Source organism: Peromyscus maniculatus, chromosome X (assembly GCF_049852395.1).
Source record: "Peromyscus maniculatus bairdii isolate BWxNUB_F1_BW_parent chromosome X, HU_Pman_BW_mat_3.1, whole genome shotgun sequence".
Classification (NCBI taxonomy): Eukaryota; Metazoa; Chordata; class Mammalia; order Rodentia; family Cricetidae; genus Peromyscus; species Peromyscus maniculatus.
In genome coordinates this window covers 89,884,628-89,910,435 of record NC_134875.1, presented here as the reverse complement: position 1 = coordinate 89,910,435, position 25,808 = coordinate 89,884,628, and the positions used below count along the sequence as shown (strand labels likewise).

The 25,808-nt window shown below is 38.7% G+C and overlaps 1 pseudogene; it reads right to left on the bottom strand.

Annotated features, from left to right (window-relative positions):
* Positions 1-15,492: 15,492 nt before the first annotated feature.
* On the bottom strand, positions 15,493-24,705 carry LOC102913406 (adenylosuccinate lyase pseudogene; annotated as a pseudogene).
* Positions 24,706-25,808: the final 1,103 nt, after the last annotated feature.

Genomic DNA, 25,808 nt, shown 5'->3' with positions numbered 1-25,808 from the left:
ATTCCCCATGAGGTCCAATCAGGGGCAAGCATACATCTTGATGTATTTTCTGCCAATGTACTTCCAATCCACATGAGATCAAGCACATCTGGTGTGGATAGGTCAAACAAACTTGTTTAGGGGAGTGAAGACATGAACAATAGCCTCTAGCATTTAACTTTGTTTCTCACTGTACCATCTACATTAGGGTTTCTATTGCTGTGTTGAAACCCATGACCAAAACAACAAGGGGAAAAGGGGTTTATTTGGTTTACAATTCTACAATATGGTCTATTGGAGGAACTCAAACATGGCAGGAACCTGGAGGCCGGAGCTGATGCAGAGGCCATGGAGGGGAGTATTGCTTACTGGCTTGTTGCACCTGCTTTCTTTTTTTTCTTTCTTTTTTTTTTTTTTAGATTTTATTTTTATTTATTATGTATACAGTATTCTGCCTGCATGTGTCCCTGCAGGCCAGAAGAGGGCACCAGATCTCATTACAAGTGGTTGTGAGCCACCATGTGGTTGCTGGGAATTGAACTCAGGACCTCTGGAAGAGCACTTGGTGCTCTTAACCACTGAGCCATCTCTCCAGCCCCGCACCTGCTTTCTTATAGAACCCAGGATTACCACCCACAATGGACTGGATCCTCCCACATCAATAACCAATTAAGAAAATGCCCTACAGCAGTGGTTCTCAACCTGTGAGTCAGGAACCCTTTGGGGGCCACTTATCAGATATTTACATTATGATTCATAATAGTAGCAAAATTAGAGTTATGAAGTAGAAAAAATTTTATGATTGGGGTCATCACAATATGAGAAACTGTATTAAAGGGTCACGGCATTAGGAAGGCTAAGAACCCACTGTCCTGAAGGCTTGCCTACAACCTGATCTTATAGAGGCATTTTCTCAAATGAGGCTCCCTCTGCTCTAACTCTAGATTGTGTCAAGTTGACATAAAATTAGCCAACACAGGAACTCTTCAATCTTTCTTCCACCAGACACTCATATTGGAGTTAGGGGAATGCTGAGGCAAGGCTAGGAGCCCAGGAATACATTATTGTACATACAAGTTATAGACCATGGAGTGAGTTAGAACATAAATGCATATGGGAATTTTAACAGGTAGGAGAAACTGACTAATGGAGGTTCTAGGGGAGTTTATGTTCAGCAAGGTTGCAACAAGTTGCATAGAGATAAGGTCTCCCTTCACCAGATTTAAATATTTTTTTTTAAGATGAAAGCAATGGAGAAAGGGAGACATACTGTCCTGTGTGAATGAAAAAAATGAGGACATGACTGCTCCTAGGTATGGTGAAGAAGTTTTATTGTAGATATGAGGGAGAAAACTGAGACATCTGGAAGGGTCCAGACTGAACCAGGCCATGAAAGAGGAGGAAGGGGTGGAGTAAGGGAGGAAGAGAAGAGAGAGGGGGCAAGAGAGGAGCTGAGGACCAAGAAGCCAAGAGGGCAATAGACCATGTGTCTAAAATCGCTGAAATTATATAGGATTTGGTAGCACATTCCTTTAATCCCAGCACTTGGGAGGTAGAGGCAGGTAGATCTTTCGGTTCGAGGCCAGCCTGGTTTACAGAATGAGTTTGAGTATGAAATCCTGTCCTGAAAAAAAAGGGGGGGGGCTGGTGTGTGTGTGTGTGTGTGTGTGTGTGTGTGTGTGTGTGTGTGTGTGTGTGTGTGTGTGTGTGTGTGAAGTCCAGCCTGGTTCACAGAATGAGTTTGAGTATGAAACCCTGTCCTGAAAAATAAACAATAACAAAAGGGGCTGGTGTGTGTGTGTGTGTGTGTGTGTGTGTGTGTGTGTGTGAAGTCCAGCCTGGTTTACAGAATGAGTTTGAGTATGAAACCCTGTCCTGAAAAAAACAACAACAACAACAAAAGGGGCTGGTGTGTGTGTGTGAAGTCCAGCCCCTGTGAGGGTGAGGTTTAGGGTAAAAGGCAAGAAGTGATGGGAGGATGTGGTATATTGTGTTCCCCAAAATATTGTGTACCCTAATAAATTTATCTGGAGTCAGAGAACAGAACAGCCACTAGACAGACATAGAGGCCAGAAAATGGTGACACACACCTTTAATCCTAGCATCTCTGTGAGTTCAAGGCCACACTGGAAACAGCCAGGCATGGTAACAAGAGCCTTTCATCCCAGGAAGTGATGGCAGAAAACAGAAAGGTATATAAGGCGTGAGGATCAGAAACTAGAAGCTTTTGGCTGGTTAAGCTTTTAGGCTTTTGAGCAACACAGTTCAGCTGAGAGGCATCCAGTCTGAGGAAACAGGATCAGCAGCTGAGGAACTGGCAAGGTGAAGAAGCTGTGGCTTGTTCTGCTTTTCTGATCTTCCAGAATTCACTCCACTACCTGGCTCCAGGTTTGTTTTTATTAATAAGAACTTATAAGATTCATGCAACAGGAAGAGCCACAGGTACTGAGTGATGCTGGAAGAACTGGCCAGCGTTTGCTTTGATTTGTTAATAGGCACTTCAGTTAGCCATTTGCTCCGATTTGAGACACTCAGTGTGAGAAAAGCAGGTCTCTGTTTTAGAGATTCTGGTAACCTGAGTAACAAATCAAGGCATTGTTAATCCTTTCAAAATTGATATTCAAGCTGGATGAGAATTATATAAAACCTCAGAAATATTTTTGATAGATAAAAACATGAAAATTCTAAAATTTATTCAGAAAGAAATGGGAAAATATCTAAAAGTAATTTCAATAGAGAATAAAGGAGAGCAATCATGCTATCTGATTTCAATATTTATTAGGCAGCTACAATAAGCAAGACTATATGGCATTGTAAGAAGACTAAACATATGGATCAATGAAACAGAATTGAGAGAGCAGACAGACTCACAGAAATAGGCTTGAGCAGATTTTGGCAAAAATACAACAAAATGATTAAATGAAAGAAGGATGATCTTTTCAAGAAATAATGCTGAAGCCAGAAGATGTTCAATGGTAAACTTAGAATTTCATTTCTCTGGGCTAAAATTTAGTTTACAGCAAATGGCTAAATTACACTCTGGAGGTTGAAATTATGAACAAATGAGGGGTCTGCTATCATACCTTTTTCTGAGAAATGGTGAAGAAAATTAAAATGAGTCAGCATGACGAGGATAGTTCTTCTTCTTTTGTGTGTGTAATGACGATCTAACACTGAGATTCCTGTGTGAACCTTTAGAGTCATTTCTGCAAACACAATCAAGTGTATTCATCAGGAAAGAAAAAGAATTTAATGGCTGGTAGGAACTCTACCATGTGACTCATACCTAGCCAATAATATATGTGTTCATTTATGGAAAAAAGTTTTTACCTAAATCTATGCAAAATTCTTTTCAAAACAGATATTGAACTTAAATGAAAAATTATAAAACTTTTATATTAAAGAAGAAAATATATAGGATACAAAGCTAGGCAAACAACTTTCAGTTTGATTCCCAAAGCATAATCCAGAAAAGGAAACATTGATAAAAATGAACCTTATTGAAATTGATTATTTTTTCTTCAGGAGAGATGAAAAGATAACCCATCGAATGGCAAAAAGCATTTGATAATCATATATTCAATAAGAAAATCGAGAATGTACAAAAGATCCCCTGAACTTCATGTGTAAAACGAATAGCAAGCAAGTGCCCAGTGGTGGCGGTGGTAATGGCGGCGGCAGTGGGAGCACATGGTTTTAATTCCAGCATTTGCAGGTGGATCTCTGTAAGTTCGAAGCCAGTCTGGTCTACAGAGCTCGTTCCAGGACAGTATCCTGTCTAGAAAAACAAACAAACAAAATATCAAGTAAAAAATGGGGAAACATCATAAAAAGACATTTCACTGGTGGGGATATATACATAGTAACTAAATACATAAGGAAAACCAATATTCTTAGCCACCTAAGAAATGAAAATTAATACCACAACGAGATGTTGCTACATATCTATCAGAGAACCTAAAATAAAAATTTTGTTGAATGTTGTTGACATGTAAGGAGACTAGGAATTAATGGGTCAAAGTTGCCTCCTAGATTGGTTGATTGTAGATGAATTTACAGAAAGGGACATCTACTTTTGGTTAGAGAACAAGAAATTGTACATTTATTTTCAAAATGAATTATACTCTGTGCAGATGACATGCATGACAAGAAAGTCTGGTTTGTTCTGCTTATATTCATTCTTGAAAAGCCAGCTCCATTCTGGGGAGATAGCTCAATTGGTAAAGGACTTGCCACACAATCATGAGGCCCTGTGTTCAATAACCAGTACCCAAGCAAAATCTCAAGTACATAATTCCAGAATGGGGAAAAGGGAAGACAGGAGGATCCCTGGGGCTTGCTAGCCAGCTAGCCTAGCCTACTTGGTGAGACCCAGGCCAGTGAAAGATGCTGTCTTCAAAAATCAAGTGAAAGGTTCCTGAGACCTATCACTTGAGGTTGACTTCTGACATCTCTACACACACACACACACACACACACACACACACACACACACACACACACACACACACCGGAAAAAGGACAAAGAAAGAAATAAAAAGAAAAACAGTTTCACATGGCAGGAATCATTAGTGAAAGGTCTGGTGGCTTATCCTGGAAGGCAATTTAAGAAAGTAATGTCAGGCCTGGTGATGGTGGCGCACACCTTTATTCCTAGCACTAGGGAGGCAGAGCCAGGCGGATCTCTGAGTTTGAGGCCAGCCTGGTCTACAGAGTGAGATCCAGGACAGGCACCAAAACTACCCAGAGAAACACTATGTCAGAGAGAGAGAGAGAGAGAGAGAGAGAGAGAGAGAGAGAGAGAGAGAGAGAGAGAGAGAGAGAGAGAGAGAGAAAAGAAAAAGGAAGTAATGTCAGGTTGTGTCTAGGCCTTACTCTTCTCGGTGGACTAAGGCTTTGCCTTCCAGAGAATGAGGAAATGTTTTCTAGATGGGTATTATCAGAGCTGAGTCTGTTACTCATATCATTGGAATGCTTCAGATAATTTCTTGAGGGCAGGCAGAAACATGCAGCTTTGTAGAACCCATGCTTTTCCAAGGTGACACATTTTGAATAAAGTCTGACTCAACATTTTTTCCTGTTACAGAATTAATATGCCTTCCAGTGAGAAATCACTTTGTGCACTTAGAGATGAATAAAGGAAAAAGCTTTTTAATAGTAGTGTATGACTGGTTCTGCCAAATCCCCACAAAAAAAGAACCTTCTTTGAACAGAAAAAATGTACCAATTTATATAGGCTTAGGCTTATACATTCCATATACACTGTCATCCTTGAATCCCCTTCAGGTCCCAGTCCCAAGTTATACTTGAAACAATTTAAACAGAGACAGCTATAAGCTAGCCTGCCACTATCTTGGGCTTGAGAGCCATTTTATAGGTAAGACAAAATAGGTCCATTCCTGTTTTTGATTTATAAATCTCTGTTTCTCAAGGACTGAGCTATGCCACAATTGTAATCTTTACTCCAAATGGTTTTGTACTGCCTGTTCCAGGAAACACCAACCATGGCTTTGTTTCAAGAGGTTGCTATGGCTGGTTATGCTTATGTTGGGCCTCTGTAACCCCACCCATTTGCCCACCAAATCCCCCATTTGGAAATTCCCTACTCTTGAGCTATAAAAACCTATATCTTACCCACATCCAGTGGCTGATCTCTTGAACCCCTCCTTAGGGAGAGACAGCCCATGCACATGAATAAAGCTTGCTGTAATTAATTTAGCCATGATTTTGGTTGGTGGTCTTTTATTCTTTTCTTGTGGGGTTAACAACAGGAGACTGAAAGTCTGGCCACTTGGGTAGATTGGAGATTTACACAGAAAAGATGCTGCCAGAACTACTTCTTAAGTACATCAATGCTGAATTTTTTTCTAATAGTTGTTACCTGGAGTCCTCTTACTTACCTGTAAGAATTATGATTTTTTTCTGATAGAGAATCTGGACTTACTGGCAGACCAGCACTTAATGAGGGCCTTTACCCTGTGCTGCCCCTTAGGGGCATGTTCTTTGATATGGGGATGTACCTACTGGCTTTTATAAGTCAGTAGTCTCTTTCTGTTATGAGAATGGAGCCCAACTGGGGATAAATTGTGGTGAAACAAGAAGAAACATTTACTAAAACATTTTCTTGGCAATTCTAAATTTCAATTAGGGTATAAAAAGTTCTCACCTAAACTTTCTAACAAGCCTGGTTAGTACACTACTTATCTTCCAGTCATAAGCACTCTTTTAGTTAAATTCTACTTTATGTAACTTAATATCTCATAAGCAAGTTTATTAGAAAATCATTTATATCATCAACTTCAAGTTTCTTATGCATCAATCTTAGCATCCTTATTTCTCCAGCTTATTCAATCCTATAAATATTATTATTAGAGGTGAGATTTCTCAAAAATAAGCTATTTCAACAGTTCTCAAACTGGGTTTAGCAGAAAATGCCCTAAGATTTCAGAATAAAAGGAAGTAACTCTTATTATTCCTTAAACTAGAACTCAGCTGATAATTATTTCCATGGTTGGAGGTGCCTTGGAAGAAGAGTTCTCTACAACATGGTTCTCTGTTGCTTCAAAATATACAAAACCAGTGATTTTGTCCTATTTGTCTTCATGTTAACAATAGAGAAACTGAGGGTCAGAGTGAGTAGGTGTTGGACAAAGAGCCAAGAGCTACAACACAAAAGCAAGTTCTATTAAGATAAGCAAGCTATCTTTTTACTAATTAAAAATAGCTTTACCAGTGTGTCTGTCTAGGGTAAAAGTTCTCCAATTCCACGCTGGAAATTCTACCTTCCACATTGCAAGAAACAGCCTAGAATGGCCTCTTAGTTATGGAGAACCAGGTCAGATAGAAAGGATTCAAAAACTGGAGACAGGTACTCTTAATCCCATCGGTAGAGAATAAGACCACTACCAGAATCTTTGAGCCAAATTTGAAGCCAGATCCACTCCTGGGTCCCAAGGAAATGGCCACAAGTCAATTTTTGCAGAGGCTTAAAAAGGCAAAACCCACAATTCATAACATTCCCCATGAGGTCCAATCAGGGGCAAGCATACATCTTGATGTATTTCCTGCCAATGTACTTCCAATCCACATGAGATCAAGCACATCTGGTGTGGATAGGTCAAACAAACTTGTTTAGGGGAGTGAAAACATGAACAATAGCCTCTAGCATTTAACTTTGTTTCTCACTGTACCATCTACATTAGGGTTTCTATTGCTGTGTTGAAACCCATGACCAAAACAACAAGGGGAAAAGGGGTTTATTTGGTTTACATTTCTACAATATGGTCTATTGAAGGAACTCAAACATGGCAGGAACCTGGAGGCAGGAGCTGATGCAGAGGCCATAGAGGGGAGTATTGCTTACTGGCTTGTTGCACCTGCTTTCTTATAGAACCCAGGATTACCACCCACAATGGACTGGATCCTCCCACATCAATAACCAATTAAGAAAATGCCCTACAGCAGTGGTTCTCAACTGTGAGTCAGGAACCCTTTGGGGGCCACTTATCAGATATTTACATTATGATTCATAATAGTAGCAAAATTAGAGTTATGAAGTAGAAACAATTTTATGATTGGAGTCACCATAATATGAGAAACTGTATTAAAGGGTCACGGCATTAGGAAGGCTGAGAACCCACTGTCCTGAAGGCTTGCCTACAACCTGATCTTATAGAGGCATTTTCTCAAATGAGGCTCCCTCTGCTCTAACTCTAGATTGTGTCAAGTTGACATAAAATTAGCCAACACAGGTACTCTTCAATCTTTCTTCCACCAGACACTCACATTGGAGTTAGGGGAATGCTGAGGCAAGGCTAGGAGCCCAGGAATACATTAATGTACATACAAGTTATAGTCCATGGAGGGAGTTAGAACATAAATGCATATGGGAATTTTAACAGGTAGGAGAAACTGACTAATGGAGGTTCTAGGGGAGTTTATGTTCAGCAAGGTTGCAACAAGTTGCATAGAGATAAGGTCTCCCTTCACCAGATTTAAATATTTTTTTTAAGATGAAAGCAATGGAGAAAGGGAGACATACTGTCCTGTGTGAATGAAAAAAAATGAGGACATGACTGCTCTTAGGTATGGTGAAGAAGTTTTATTGTAGATATGAGGGAGAAAACTGAGACATCTGGAAGGGTCCAGACTGAACCAGGCCATGAAAGAGGAGGAAGGGGTGGAGTAAGGGAGGAAGAGAAGAGAGAGGGGGCAAGAGAGGAGCTGAGGACCAAGAAGCCAAGAGGGCAATAGACCATGTGTCTAAAATCGCTGAAATTATATAGGATTTGGTAGCACATTCCTTTAATCCCAGCACTTGGGAGGTAGAGGCAGGTAGATCTTTCGGTTCGAGGCCAGCCTGGTTTACAGAATGAGTTTGAGTATGAAATCCTGTCCTGAAAAAAAAAGCGGGGGGGGCTGGTGTGTGTGTGTGTGTGTGTGTGTGTGTGTGTGTGTGTGTGTGTGTGTGTGTGTGAAGTCCAGCCTGGGTTACAGAATGAGTTTGAGTATGAAACCCTGTCCTGAAAAAAACAACAACAACAACAAAAGGGGCTGGTGTGTGTGTGTGTGTGTGTGTGTGTGTGTGTGTGTGTGTGTGTGTGAAGTCCAGCCCCTGTGAGGGTGAGGTTTAGGGTAAAAGGCAAGAAGTGATGGGATGATGTGGTATATTGTGTTCCCCAAAATATTGTGTACCCTAATAAATTTATCTGGAGTCAGAGAACAGAACAGCCACTAGACAGACATAGAGGCCAGAAAATGGTGACACACACACCTTTAATCCTAGCATCTCTGTGAGTTCAAGGCCACACTGGAAACAGCCAGGCATGGTAACAAGAGCCTTTCATCCCAGGAAGTGATGGCAGAAAACAGAAAGGTATATAAGGCGTGAGGATCAGAAACTAGAAGCTTTTGGCTGGTTAAGCTTTTAGGCTTTTGAGCAACACAGTTCAGCTGAGAGGCATCCAGTCTGAGGAAACAGGATCAGCAGCTGAGGAACTGGCAAGGTGAAGAAGCTGTGGCTTGTTCTGCTTCTCTGATCTTCCAGAATTCACTCCACTACCTGGCTCCAGGTTTGTTTTTATTAATACGAACTTATAAGATTCATGCAGCAGGAAGAGCCACAGGTACTGAGTGATGCTGGAAGAACTGGCCAGCGTTTGCTTTGATTTGTTAATAGGCACTTCAGTTAGCCATTTGCTCCGATTTGAGACACTCAGTGTGAGAAAAGCAGGTCTCTGTTTTAGAGATTCTGGTAACCTGAGTAACAAATCAAGGCATTGTTAATCCTTTCAAAATTGATATACAGGCTGGATGAGAATTATATAAAACCTCAGAAATATTTTTGATAGATAAAAACATGAAAATTCTAAAATTTATTCAGAAAGAAATGGGAAAATATCTAAAAGTAATTTCAATAGAGAATAAAGGAGAGCAATCATGCTATCTGATTTCAATATTTATTAGGCAGCTACAATAAGCAAGACTATATGGCATTGTAAGAAGACTAAACATATGGATCAATGAAACAGAATTGAGAGAGCAGACAGACTCACAGAAATAGGCTTGAGCAGATTTTGGCAAAAATACAACAAAATGATTAAATGAAAGAAGGATGATCTTTTCAAGAAATAATGCTGAAGCCAGAAGATGTTCAATGGTAAACTTAGAATTTCATTTCTCTGGGCTAAAATTTAGTTTACAGCAAATGGCTAAATTACACTCTGGAGGTTGAAATTATGAACAAATGAGGGGTCTGCTATCATACCTTTTTCTGAGAAATGGTGAAGAAAATTAAAATGAGTCAGCATGACGAGGATAGTTCTTCTTCTTTTGTGTGTGTAATGACGATCTAACACTGAGATTCCTGTGTGAACCTTTAGAGTCATTTCTGCAAACACAATCAAGTGTACTCATCAGGAAAGAAAAAGAATTTAATGGCTGGTAGGAACTCTACCATGTGACTCATACCTAGCCAATAATATATGTGTTCATTTATGGAAAAAAGTTTTTACCTAAATCTATGCAAAATTCTTTTCAAAACAGATATTGAACTTAAATGAAAAATTATAAAACTTTTATATTAAAGAAGAAAATATATAGGATACAAAGCTAGGCAAACAACTTTCAGTTTGATTCCCAAAGCATAATCCAGAAAAGGAAACATTGATAAAAATGAACCTTATTGAAATTGATTATTTTTTCTTCAGGAGAGATGAAAAGATAACCCATCGAATGGCAAAAAGCATTTGATAATCATATATTCAATAAGAAAATCGAGAATGTACAAAAGATCCCCTGAACTTCATGTGTAAAACGAATAGCAAGCAAGTGCCCAGTGGTGGCGGTGGTAATGGCGGCAGCAGTGGGAGCACATGCTTTTAATTCCAGCATTTGCAGGTGGATCTCTGTGAGTTCGAGGCCAGTCTGGTCTACAGAGCTCGTTCCAGGACAGCATCCTGTCTAGAAAAACAAACAAACAAAATATCAAGTAAAAAATGGGGAAACATCATAAAAAGACATTTCACTGGTGGGGATATATACATAGTAACTAAATACATAAGGAAAACCAATATTCTTAGCCACCTAAGAAATGAAAATTAATACCACAACGAGATGTTGCTACATATCTATCAGAGAACCTAAAATAAAAATTGGGGATATTACCAAATGCTTCCTAGAACACAGAAAAATGGAATTATGCATGCATTGCTGATGAGCACATAAAATGAGATAGCATTGTAGAAAATAGTTTAGCAATTTCTTTTTCTTCTTCTTTTTTTAAACAGAAAGGTAGGAGTCCCATATTATCCAATAATTACACTCCTGTGCATTTGCCTCAGAAAATGAAAATGGGCCGGGCGGTGGTGGCACACGCCTTTAATCTCAGCACTCGGGAGGCAGAGGCAGGCAGATCTCTGTGTGTTCGAGGCCAGTCTGGTTTCCAAAGTGAGTTCCAGGAAAGGCGCAAAGCTATACAGAGAAACCCTGTCTCAAAAAACGGAGAGAGAGAGAGAGAGAGAGAGAGAGAGAGAGAGAGAGAGAGAGAATGAAAATGGGTATTCATACCAAATTTGTACATATTTATGATAGTTTTTTTTATAATAGTCATAAACTAAAAACAAACTTGGTATAAATTAGTGGGTGAATATTTAAAGAAACTATGGTAGACCCATACTATAGAATACTGTCAGAAATAAAAACAATTGGCAAATCTCTGGGTGATTCTGTAAAAACTTATGCTGACTGAACCAAACCAATCCACAAATGTTGTATAATACATGATTCTATTTCTGCAACATTCTTAAGTAGAGTACAGATTGTTCTTATCAACTTTAAAGATTCCTCTAGTATAGTTTTCTGTATCTTGGTTATATCAAAGCCATCACCTTCTCTATGATTATGTTATAGTTCTGCAATAGCATTTTCTTCATAAAATGTCTTTAAAATAACATTATTTTATACCTATGGGTGTTTGGGGTTACATGTATGTCTATGTCCACATGCATGCCTGATGCCCTAAGAGACCAGAAGAGAGAGCGTCAGACACCCTGAAAGTCAAGTTAGCAATGGTGGCAAGCCACCAGGCAGGGACTGGACCTTGAACCAAGGTCCTCTGGAAAAAAAGCTGCTTCTCTTAACTGCTGAGACATCTCTCCAGCTGCCTGCATAAACGTTTTAAAAAGACTACATACACTACAGCCAGGTGTGTGAATTAAACAACAGAAATGTACTATCTTCACAGCATGGAGGCTGCAAAGTCCAATATTGAGATTCTACCAGATACACATCCCCATCTCCAACAAATATGAAAGAGGAGGCAGAAAGAATGCAAGAGCCAGATGATGGGGAGGAGTGCTGTGAAATGCTGGGTTTTGGCCACAGCATGACTAATGCACTCATTAACGCACAGCAACTGTGGTTATCTACATAGTACCTACACAAAATTCAGAAGACAAAATTCCCATATGGGTGTATGAGGAGCTCATGATGTCCCTTTCCCCAATCTTGAGCAGTTTTTAGCAGCTGGGGAAAGGAGAATAATTCTTTACAGATGTGGCCACTGGCATATAATCCAGTGGAAACACACACATGAACCTATAGCAACACTAATTGGAATTAAGGGTTTGTTAAAAAATAAAGAAAAAGAAGAGGACATTAAGTTGGAGCGTGATGTGTTGGAGAGCGTGGAGAGATTGGAGGGGTGAAATGCAGGTGGATATGATCACATTTTATTGTATATGGGAGGTTTTGGACGGAGGAAAGGGAAAGAGGAAATGATGTAATTATATTACAATCTCAAAAATAAAAGCAATAAGTAAAATTATTCCTAATCCCCCACAAAGCTTTCATTTTTGGTTTTACATTTTAACCTGTAGCATGAATTCTAATTGGTCTTAATAAAAACTTGGGGTCAGATATAGGGGTAAATGGTAAATGATCAGAGAACTAAAGGAGCTAGCCAAAGTCACCTCTTACCTCCACAACTTCTCAGACAGAAAAAGGGAGGCCGAGCTTCTGTCTCCTCCTGCCTTATATTCCTCTTTCGACCCAGCCATATCATTTCCTGTCTTAATCTCCCTAGTGATGGGAACAAAGGCATGAGATCCCAAGTTCTGGTAACAAAGACATGAGATCCTAATTTCTGGGAGACTCTGTTTCTCTTTTAGACTGGATCAATCTCATGTAGCCCAGGGTGGCCTTGAACTCTTGATCTTCCTGCTTCCTCCTCCCAAGTGCTGAGATTAAAGGTGTGTGCTGACATGGCCTGGCCTCTATGATTAACTAATGGCTAGCTCCACACTTTGATCTCCAGGGAGATTTTATTTGTTAGAGCACAAACAAAATATCATCACATTAACTTTTATATTCTTTGAGACTTTTATATATGGGTACTGTATTTACATCATTTCCAACCTACATTTCTCCTCCCTACAATTTCTCCCTTGTCTTCCCCAACTCTCTCTCAGTATCATGATCTTTTCTTCTTTAATTATTATTGTTTTACACACACATGTAAATAAATACAACCTGCTGAATCCATTTAGCCATATGTATAGATGTTTAGGGATGACCACTGAGGGGGACCGTGCAGGTGTCCAGACAGAGAAGTGAACCTGTGAAGAGATAAGAATGAAAACTTGGTGCAGATTGACTTCATCAACCTGGATTATACTTTGGGGAGTCTAATGCCAGGCAGTTCATTTTAAGCATAATTAAAATACACTACTATTTGGGAAAAAGTTTCCAGATAGCAATCATTCCCATTTCAGGTTTCCAGTTCCAGGCAACAGTCATTCCAGTTCCAGGCCCACAATAAAGCTTAAGGTGTGACTACATAGAAACTCCTTTGCAAAGTACCTGTGATCATGAGGGTGGGTTCTATAGCTAAAAGGCTTAGAGTCTAGTGCGGTCTCTGACCAAGGTAGCATAGATGTTGGAAGGCTCTAAAATACACATGACATCTCCCTTAATAATGGGTTCTGTTAAACTTAAAGGTCTTGGGAGGAAGTGTCTGGGATAATCATTCCAGGAAATTTGAGTGAGGTCTGCCTCTACACAGATTCCAAAAAGGTTACCAGGTCATTCACAATATTCATTCCCAACATTCTGGTCAGGAAAACGGGTATTTTATCTTCTCTATTGAGGAGAGGCACCTGTGTTACATTTCTGGTTCCCTAGTGATCTGTGGGTAAAGAGACCTTTGTGCCCCCAACAGCCTTCTGTGGGATTGGAGAATCCATTAGGGGGTTTGTCTCAAGAAGAGATTGATTCTCTTTCTCTTATCACCCATTAATTGTCTGTAGCTCTTCTAGGGGTGAGGCCTTTGAGATTTCCCCCATCCACATAGGCATGTCAGCTGGTGTTGTCATTGGGTAGGTCTTCTTTAGGTGACTACAATGTTAAGATTTCATGAGTGTAGTTTATACAGAACACACTATCTCATAGCAAACATCCTGGTCCTGGTCCCCTGGTTCTTGCAATCTTTCTGCATCTTGTTCTGAAATATTCACTGAGAATTAAGTGTAGGAGCTGTGTTGTAGATGGATCAGTTGGGACTGGGTACGTCACAGTTTTTGTTCTCTGCATTTGGACCCACTGTGGATTTCTGTGGTGGTATTCAATGGCTGCAAAAAGAAGCATTTCTGATGAGAGATGTGGTATTCTCAGTGTACTGGTATTTGTTCAGAATACAGTTAGGAATTATACTGGTTTAGAAACACAGCAAACATAGTTCTCCTCTAGGGTCTGTGACCTCACCAACCACAGCTAGCTAGTTAGGTTCACAGTACCAGGCATGAATTCCCTCCTACTGAGTTATTGAGCATGCCTTAAGTCCAATTGGCTACTCCTAATATATAAGTGCTACTATTGTACCCTTGAGTATAACTTGCTGTTCCGGTCATAGTTGTGGATCTTAGGCTTTGCAGCTGGGTAGGACTATTAATTGTTTTTCTCTCATGGTAGCTTTCATAGTCCGTTCCTATAGTAGGAGAGCTAGTCCTCAGGGTAGACACCACACACTACAGACACAGGACTTTGAGGAATTGATCTGGTTTTGGTCTGGAAGCCTCCTCTCTGAGGACTAGCTTTCATAGTATCCAAAGGAGCCTAGCAAGCTGCCAAGGGAGAGCAGCAATAAATAGTTTTAGCCAGCTGTAAGCCTTTGAGCCACAGCAAGGACCAACATGTCAAGAGATTCTGAATTGTAATGTAGTGGCACTTATTCCCTGGGGGTTACCAACAGCCACCTATATGAACTTAAAGCCTGCGTAATAGTAGGGAACACACGCCTGGCATTGTGTGCTTGTGGTTGATGAGATCCATGGAACCTAGAGAACCTACTAATTCCACTTTCCTAAACCAGCATATTTCTTAAATGTATTCTAAATTCTTGTCCTCATATCCACAGATAAGTGACACTCACATTATCAAAGAAGCTTCTTTCTTGCAGTAGACTGGGATCATCACAAAATTTCACAGTTGGTCAAATGCAGGGAACAACTGACCGTGGGGTGTCCAGCCCCAACTGACACATCTACACGTAAGGCTTGTGGAACATTGGAGAAGATGATACTGAAAGACTGTAAGGACCAGAGGAGGAGGACATCAGCTGTGAGATACTGTCTTCTGAAATTAAAAAAAAGGACACAAATTTGATGGAGGGAAATAGAGGAGGGATGGAACTGGGAAGAGCTGTGGGGAGGAGTAGGGTGAGTATGGCCAAGAGATATTGCATGTGATTCTCAAAGAATTGATAAAATTTTGCATTATTTTAAAAAGAAAGCTATTGATTCAAATAAAAGTGTAGCTGTTGTAATGATAGAGTCCCATGTTTGCCAGTTTTAAGAACTTAATCATGTACTAATGGACTCTAAAACATTTTGATTTCTTTAACTGACTTTCTTACACTTGAAATATCTGCTCCACAATTCTACTCTTTCTTTCTTTCATTTTTTCTCAACAATATAATTAGTAAAGTCTCAATGATTCTTCCTTAATTTTTTTTTTACTCTACCGACATAGCTCTGCTTTCACCTCCATTATATTTCCATAGAGTTTGAACAAGGATGCAGTTACTCTTCTATGAATCTGTAGGCCTACTGGGGTGCTCGGCCAGTAAAAGAAGAGGGGTCCAATAAATGTTCCAACTCCGAGTGAATGTGGCTGAAGTATGCATCTGGCCAAATCTGCTCTAGGAGGCTCCTTCCTGCTTAACTATGGCAGCTGCCTGCTGGGAAAGCACTCTCATTTTTTCATGACAATCTTGTTGGCTGCTCCCAGCTTTGACTGTAGCCATAATAATGTTCTCTATGGCCACGAAAGGCAGCTCTTGCCAAATGCACTGTTCAATTACTCTGGGGTACACCATCAATTCTTCAGAAATGTTCTATAATGTATTTTGTATCTAGGACATTTAGTATTTAGGGTGTTTTGAGTATCTGCAGTGGGAAATGCTTCCGCTAAACAGATCCATTGGTTGCACTATTATCCAGAGTGTGTTCAAACCACCACATAGAAGCTGTCTGTAGTGGGTCCGTGATAAGGTTCATCAGGTGACAGGCTAGTGGTTCCACTTGTATGGCATCGAACTCGAGCCAATCTATTGTTTCTCCAAGGGCTCCTCCATCTCCTTCAGGTTCGCCAGGAGGCTTATGCCAATGCAAATCTTGTATACTAATGCCCCTAAGATAACCAGCACAGATAGCATTTCAGTGCTTATTTTCATGTATAGGTCGGTCCTGTGATGATGAAAGCTCTTAAACCCTGCCTTTTTCTGTCATCATCTTATCCAGCTGCTCTGCCTTCCAGTGATCTCCCTTGAAGAGCTGCAAAAAGTTGGCCTGAGTGCCAGTGGTGCCCTTCACTCTCTGGAAATGCAGCTCATCACAGATACACTTCAAGTTCTGGAGATCCAAGCAGAGATTTTGAATCCAAAGGCAGCAACATTTTCCATGCGTGCCATGCTGAGCAGGCTGAAAATATGTGAAACCTAAGGTGAGCAGATCAGCACTTTCCTTAGCAAAGTAAGCAAAGCCTTGAGATCACTCTAGCAAGCTTTGGCAAAAGCAAATCAAATGTATTTCTCAGAATAATCAAGTCTGTATTGTCTCCAATGTAACAGGAGATGGCACCAAGATGAATGGTTCCCGCAGCTCTCAGACACTAGTGGCCGAATATGAGCCATCACATTGTGCTACAGAGGTTTCTCTTCGTTGTTCAGGTTTGACTTCATCTCCTGTGTCTGTTTATCTGCGATAAGCAAGCCCAATGTCTGCTGTGCCTCTGCCAGCCATAGCCACAGCTGCCGACTGGACTTTGTGCCTGTCACTGAACAAGAAACACATCTGAAAGCTGGCATAGTGGGCTCCAAGTGGAGAATGGTAGCTTTCAGGGCTGCCAGGATCACTCGCTGTAGACTCACCCACCGACAATTCTACTGTTTCTTAATTTTTTTTTTTTGTTGTTGTTAAGACAAGTTGGCCGCCTCTAAACCATAATCCTCATTCTTCAGCCTCCCAAAATCTTGGATTACAGGACATACTCTACTTCTTATTTATCCTCTGCTTATTTATCAGAGTGTCAATATCTAATTATGTCTATTCAAAAATAGATCCTATGATATAATCAATATATAGATTCATAAAAAAAACCCCTAAAACCAGAAATACCTTATACTCCAACTATAACACTCCTCGGTATATATTTGAAAGAATCTAAGTCAGTATACCACTGAGATGCTTGATCATATATGTATATGGAATCAACCTATATGTTCATTAATACAGTAGATTAAATACTGTGTTATATACACTCAATGGAGTTTTATTTAGCCATAAGCAAGAATGAAATTATGTCATTTGCCAGAAGCTAGATCATCATATTAAGTGAAACAGTCCAGAATCAAAGATAAATATCATGTCTTCCATATTTTCTCTCATATGAGCATGTATGTGTCTGATCTTAAAGTAGAAGGAAGACTATGTAAGGGTAGAAAGAAGTTTATCAGGAGAAAGGAACACGGAGAATAATGCCTCTGGACAAGAAAGACAAACTCATTGAGGTTTCCTCTTACATATGAACCTATATTTAATAATGTATGTATGTTTATATGTGACATGAAAGTAGAAGGACTATTTAGGTGTTGAAAGGGTACCAGTGAGAGGAGAAGGAGCGATAGGGCAGGATCGGAAATAAATAGGATCTAAACATGATTATCTAGCTCTATATATGTACATATATGAAAATGTCATAATGAAACCCATTGTTTCATATGCTAAATAAAGATATTAATAAAAAATAAAATAAAATGGACGTTCTAGTCTGCCTGTGTTGGAACTGTACCTAGCAGGCATGTTTTCAGCAGTAACAAACAAGAAATCCAACTATACTGGCTTAAATAAGGAGTCTTCTCATTTTGCTGTTGCTTGACTAACTCAATCATACCAGGGTCAGGTGCAATGACCTTGCCCACATGGTTACAATATGGCTGTTTCAACTCTAGCCATAATATTCACATTTGTGGCAGAACAATAAAGCATTCTTAGAAATGCCTATAAAAATTTCTCACATTTAATGACCAGAACTGGCCATATGGCCATCCCTAGCTGTAAAGGGAGCAAAGACACTGAGCTGGATGTATCGCTGCCTTGAATAAAATCAAATATCTGCTAGCAAGGAAAAATAGAAAAACAGATGCTGTGTTAAGAAGCTAAAGTGTCTGCTACCTGTCATCTTAGGCTATAACCTGCAACTTGGTCTTTGTACAGTTTAATTCAAGGCGTTGAAAGCCTACCTCTTTGAGGATGTTCCAGGTATAACTTCAAGAATTATCAAGGGATGTAGTTTAGTAAATAGACTAACCTGCTTGCTAGTATTCATTTCTTTGTGTAATCACCTCCTTGAACGTGGGTTAGACTTATTAGCTTGCTTCTAAGAATGTGGTAAAAATCATGGGAAATCATGACTAAGATGAGGTTACCAAAGATCATGATTTCCTTTTGCTGCTAGAGTCTCTCTAATCACTTTCTAGTTCTCCAGCTTAGATAAAATTAATTTCAGATTGGGTTCATTTGGCAAAGAACAGAGGGCAGCCTTTGCTCAATAGTGCATAAGGAACTAAGGTAGCCCCAGTTAAGCAGTTTATAAGCGCTTGGATCATGCTAACAACAATATGGATTTGGAAGCAGAATTTTGAAAAATTAAGCCTCAAAATATGTATAGCCCAACCAATACAAAAAGACATGCAAGGGCCTGAGAGAGTTACAGAAACAGAGGGCCTAAGCTGTATCTAGACTTCTGACCCAGATAAATGGTGAGATAACAAATGTGATCTGTTTCCAGTTGTTAGATTTCAGGGATAATTTGGTAAGCACTAAAAATAACGTTCCTGAAGTAAATGATGGACATGCTCAAAAAAATCATGTAAACTTTCTGCAATTTGAACTGACAAGCTATAATTTAGGTATTTTCTCTTCTACACTCCCTTCCTCCAACTCTAGAGGAAGAGTTTTCTAATATTCAGGTTAAAGCAGTCTAAAAATAAGACTGAATCCTTCACAGGTGAATGAGCTCCCCATTTCTGGAGGCATTAAAGCAGAAACCATGTAAACATCTGTTAGATAGTTTTTGTGGTAAAGCTTCAGACATCAAATGACCAGATGAACTAGATCAGTGCTCGTCAGTCATATGAAATAACATTTATATCATACACTATATAAATAAATAACAAGACTATTATGAATCAAAATTTATTCAGTTTATACAGGTTCTACCTGACCATTCTTAGGACACTGAGAAACTGTAATTCACCTGTCACACAACAATGAGCCTTGTTCCCCTGGTTAGAATGCCCCACATGAAGTGGCTTAAGGTCATTCATACTTAGATTCCTGGAAGCAATGGTTTTGGTAATATGATTGCCAGAACAGGAACATCAGCATAATCGAACACTGGTAGAATACAAACTCTCAACTCCATTCTATATGTATTGCATCAGAAACTCTGGTAGAGTCTAGAACTATTTGTTCTACCAAACAAAATTGAGCCTAAACATTCACATATGTATTTTGTGGTTAGAATGTAGGGAAAATAATTTTGTGTCTCCAGAGCTCAGCTCCATAATCTATAAAAGTAACTTATAAGAGTTCTCCAGGATGTAATGAGATATTGACATGGTCCTTGTGTACATAACACATAGTAGGCATTCAATTACTGTTAATTTTATTCTTACCAATAAAAGTGAACTTAATTTATAATAAGGGAATTACAGCTTGCAAGCTTCATACAATTATGGAATAAATGTTATAATTTCATTTAATAAAGATTATTATTTTCAATGTATTATACTGTTTATGATTTTAGTCTGTTTTTATACTTGCTAGAATAAATGAATGCCTTAAACAGCTTCTAATTGTGAATAATGGCTATACATTGCCAACTTTATTACATGCTTGGGTATCTACTTTGTAGATAATTGTCAGCAAATTAAAATCTCCATATGGTTTCTTTCTGTCTCATGTGTCTGTGCTGCCTTCCTCTGCTATCAATTAATATTTTAGTGGGAATGAAAATTCATTTTCATATTGTCACAAAGGAAAAAAAATGCCAAGAATTCAGTTCTAGAAAACATTAGAAATAGGATTCAGATTATCTAGTGGTTTATCCCTTTTCATGAAGACAGGACTTATAAAGATAATCCTGTGTTTAAAGGCATTATTTAAGAGAAAGATGAATCACATGCATGCTTAATGGGAAGTGCAATTTACAAAGGGTTTTAATATATGTATACTGAAGATTACAGAACAGGTCAGGTCACTTTGACCCATTTTAACAAGTTACCCTATAATATCAAGATATTATATAATATCAACTAAATTCAAGACATCCAAAAATGTTGGAGCACAATAATGGAGAAGATGCCAGCCTCATGTAAAATGATTCTGTTGTCATGTGGTAAGAATAAGCAAAGCATAATAAAGGCATTGGCCGAACTAGTCTTATGTCTCGGAGATCTTGAACTTCTGAATTTCTGGGTAAGATGGCAGACTAGAGGCTGCCTCTTTGTGAGCTAGTAAAGAAATAAACTTAACACAGGCTTACATGAAGGGTTCGCTGATATAGGAATGGAAACCAGAAGCCACTTCCAAGAGATAAGCCAGAAAAAAGTTGGGCAGTCCTACCATCAGAATAAGCCCACAACCCTATTGGCTTGTAAAGTCAGCTGTGGTTTTGATGAGACAGTGATTCCTCCAGCGGACAAGGTACCATTGGCGAGATGCACTATTTTGTCACATTATGTGACTTAGAGGGAAGCATCTGGGCACTGTTTTGAGAGAGAACCTATTGTTAAAAGCTGAAGTACCTCAGAGGCCTGAAGTCAGGAAACATCCACAGGTGAAGAAGCCTCAATTTGGTGTGCCACAACCCTTGGGGGAGCAAAGGCCCAGAGAGGGAGCCTCAATTTGGCATGTCACATTCTTCAGGTGAGGGAAGTCTCAGAGAGGTAGCTGTGCATAGCAAGAGCAACTAAGTAGATTAGCAAAAGGGTTTAGGTGATAGGATGAATTCAGCTAAGAAGTGTGAGGGACAGAGCCCTGCTTTCCATGTATATAAACAGATCTTATCAACCTGTTAACTGGAGTTTGATATCTCTGAGCCTGAAGCCAATGGTGGATCAAATCTAGAGTTACCTATCTGTTTTTCACTACCACAGAGCCCAAGGATTCTGAATTTCCAGAAATGTACATGATACCCACAGCTTCATTCTTCCAACAAGATAATTAATACTCAGGATGTCATGAAAGTATGAAGACAGGTTCTCTGCCTATACCCATTTGATTGCTGTGGCTGCTTCTTACACATTCAATACATCTGGGAGCTAAAATGGGAGTACCATCTGGAAAGTCATGGGAGTTGGGGGAAGAATCTGTCCACTACATACAATGCAAATATTAAGTGTGGCCAATAGAGGCCCCTGGTACACAAAGGAAAACAACTATCATGAAAACAATTGGCAGATGTGAGATACTGATCCAATGTAAACTCAACAAAAGCATAAAACAAAGAGAACTCAAGAGTCTATGAATTCAATTGATCCTGTTCTCATGAGTAGAATGGGCCATATTCATTATTTTTATAGTCTTTACGTGTATGGATGTTTTGCCCGCATATATGTTTGCTTACCATGGGATATTAGAGTTACAATGGTTGTGAGGTGGCATATGGGTGCTGGGAATTGAAGCTAAGTCCTCTGGAAGCACAGCCTGTTCTCTTAACTGCTGAGTCATCTCTCCAGGCTCCATCTTCAATTTTTGAGGCCCCACAAAGAAGCTGCTCCAGTATATTACCTATTTAAAGTTTCTTGTAATTCCTCACTCCTTTACAGGTTTAACAAGATTTTTATTTCATTGTATTTAATTTTTTCTTTTAAGTTTGTTTGATACGCTCACATATTCCTTCATATATATTGACCTAATTTTGCTTACACAATCCTTTCATTGTTTCCCCCTTCCAGTTTTCTTCCTTTCCAACTTATATGCATTTATTATTTTGACTTTATTTTTAGTAGTTTCACACCTTTCTTTTTTTCCTTTTCTTACTTTTACCTGATTGTGTTTTAGCCATTTTGCACTGTTTGCAAACCCTTTTTTCCATTTTATATTTTTTCCTAATGTCTCACTGTTTTCTTCTCCTCTCTACAGCATTCTTCTCCACTCTTTCTCTTATTTTGTTTAATTGTGTCTAGCCTCTATCGTTTCCCTTGTCTTCTTTCATGATCTTATTTGTTTACTATTCTAGACTCTAAGTGATTTTAAACTTCATAGCTCATTATATAGCACTTTGTCATTTTCACTTTTATGATCATTAGAAAGGAAAAAGTAAAAATTAAAAGGAAACACTTTCTCTTTGAAATATTATGCAGGACAAATTTGTCCCTTTCTTCTACCTTGTTTACTCATACTCTCTCAGGATATCTGGACAAGTATAGGCCTTAATTTTTTTCACACTTTGAGACAGTGTCTTGCTATAATATTGCTTGGGCTGGATTAAACTCACTACATATCCTGGGCTGTAGCTGAATTAATGATGTTTAAACATATTTTTAGTCTACTTTTCAGGAAAAGTATAGACATGTTGGCTTCATTTATATAAAACGGTTGTAATTTTTTTTTTTTTAGACAGGGCTTCTCTGTGTAACAGCCTTAGCTGTCCTAGAACTAGCTCTGTAGGCCAGGCTGGCCTCAAACACACAGAGATCCTCCTGCCTCTGTCTCCCAAGTGCTGGGATTAAAGGTGTGAGCTACCATCACCCGGCCTAAAATGGACATAATCTTACTGCTTTTGTGTAAAGGTGAAATAATTATGTGATGATACTGGAATTTCCTTTGGGGGGATTGTTTTGGGAACTTACCATAAGAAAGAAAAAGAGCACATTATTATGAAGAGATGAAAAGTTCATGTTGAATTTGATCTAATTGAACTTGAATGTCTGTGTACAAAAGTTGAGAATATCTAACAGGAAGATGGATCCACATAGGACTACTCTGATCTCTAGATAAGGAGAAAAGTTGGTAAGGTAACATAAGGCATTGTAGGAGATGAGAGCAATATCCAGGATAAAAGGAGAGTATTTCTTTCAAGATTATACTTGCACTGAGCATGTTTATAAGCTAGGAAAATGATATGGTTGAGATGCAGAGATGTAAAATATTGTGGAGAAAAAGGTGCATGGATTATATTATACACATTAGTGATTAACTCCAAGTCACCAATAATGCATTGTTGTCACATTAAGGAAAGGAATAAAAGCACCTCTCTTGGGGTCATTCAACCAAGAGTAAGTTCAGAGCTGAATTCTCTACTTTAGGATCCATGGGTTTACTGTCCACTGTTTGTTGTATGATCATGAATCTCTGTTTGGCTGAAAGCTATCTTACGAATCTGTTTATCCCCATGTTTCTGTCCCTGTGTGTGTCTACACAGGGTGTCTCTGTGTCTGTTGTATGAGTTGTATGCATCTGTTTGTATGAGTGATATCAGTACCTAACAAAGGACTTCACTACATCTTTATTGAACAGCATGAAAAGTATCACATGGGGAAAGAATGGGATATATTACAGAACTACTTTACAGAGATTTACAAGGGATTAAATCACTGGATCTGACCCATCCCAAATAACACAGACAACAAACATCATTGCTTACTAACCAGTATCCATAAATGGATGCTTTCAACCTTTATGGTAGATTTAGGAAATTGTTTTCAACTTCTGTATTTGTTGTTTTCAGCAAATGATACACATGCATTACTTTGGGCCAGAGGCATGGAAGAGTACATAACTTAAGATTGTAGTTATGCATTATCTTAGGTTGTAAATCTAGATTACATAGACGTGTAAGGCAACTAAGGTTGGTTGTTCTTTTAAAGGCAAGTTAAACCGTTTGAGTACACAGTAGACTGTCAGTCAGTCTTAAGTAACATTTAAGGTGTAATAATATCTTTGGCTGTGAGGCTCAGCAAAAGTTTCAGTCTTTTATAATGTAAGAGATATTTTTGTAATATCACATTACTACAGAAAGGGAATGAATAAGGTAAGAATTTTGAGGGGCTGAGTGAGACAGCGATCAAACTCAGTTGGGAGATTTAGCTGTATTCAGTCAATGTGAAACTGGACAAAATAAAGATGTAACATAGGAGCATATATGAATTATAGGTTAGAAAATTCCTTCTAGTTTCAATTTTTTTTAAGCTAGAGAATGAATTTTGCTAGTGGGTTTGAAAGGTAACAAATAAAGTCACATGTTTACAGTGAAGAATGGTTAAAGTTTAGAATGATAGCTAAGGAAAATTTCTTGGGGAGTGGCTTCCAAGGAAAAAGTAAAAGAATTAAAAAGTAACACTGAGAAAGGACCCTAAGTATTTGAGGACATGTATTTGTATCCAACGGTCAGAGTGAGCTTTCTCAGAAGAGCTGGAATGAAAACAATGAATAGAAATGCACTACTGCAAACACAGGGCTGAAATGTTTGGGATTCCAAGAATTACCCTTTACTTCACAGGTCAGAATAAAATAAAATAAAATAAAATCATGTAAGCCAGGATGACCCTGAATATCTGATTTGATTACACATTTGATATCTCATCATTCTGATCTTCCTCCAATGCCCCAATGAATAACAAGAATTCTGTTGGCCATTTTCCATCCACTCACCTCCATCTTGCATCTTGGTTGTATATGCTCATTTTTCCATGTCATAATTGAGCCCAATTTCTCTGCCCTACTGTAATCTTCCATTGAAGTAGTCCTTCTTGAATAAATTCTCTTTTGTTGTTGCTTTTTACCATTTTTAAATGAGTAGCATGATTTTTTCTTTAAAACTATAATTATCCCTCAGATAGAGAAAAATTTCCAAAGTCTTTAATATGGCACACAGACATTACACAATCTGTTTCAAATCTAGCTTGTCTGTACTCAATTCTGTTACACAATTATTCTGTTCTGATCATAATATGGACAGAATAGATTTTAGTCAAAATATCTATCTGGTTTGAGTGAGAATGTTCCTGTATGTTCATGTATGGTGCTGTTGTTTGGGGAAACTCAGGAGGTGTAGTCTTTTTGGAGGAAGTATGTCACTGGAGGCAAGCTTTGAAAATTTAAAGATTCTATGCCATTTCCAGTTACTTTTTCCTCTGCTTCATGATTGTGGTACAAAATGTAAACTCTCAGTTGGTTCTTCCAGCAGCCACGTATGCAGCTTGTTGCCATGCTTCTCCACCATCATAGACTTTAAACCCCTGGAACTGAATGCTCAAAATTTGAGCATTCTCCCCATAAATTGTCTTATTTATGGTATTTTATCACAGCAACATAAAAGTAATTAATAAACTCCCCTACTTTTCACTGACTATATTGTTTACTTTCACATACATAGAATTTTCCTTTGCATAGAATTCTTATCTGTTTTGACAGTCTCACACTCATCTGTCAACATACAGAACAATTGTAACTCTAGCATGAATTTATATGTTTATGAATAATTTCTTCTTGGTCTACTATGTACGTCTACTGTGTCAACACAGGGTTTGTCTATAAAAAAAGTCATTGATTTGTAACTGTAAAGGTGAATAAAAGAGCAAGACGACTATTGCCTCTTAGCTTTGCAAAGTGTCTCATTAGTGGACATAATGGTCCTTTATACTTTTTTTACCTTTTAAAATGTGGATAAATGTTTCCAAGGATTGCAAACTCCCAGTCTCTAGCATATTTACCCTTGAAATGTAAACATATATCTTTAAACCTACAATAGGACTCCATCTCAAGGTG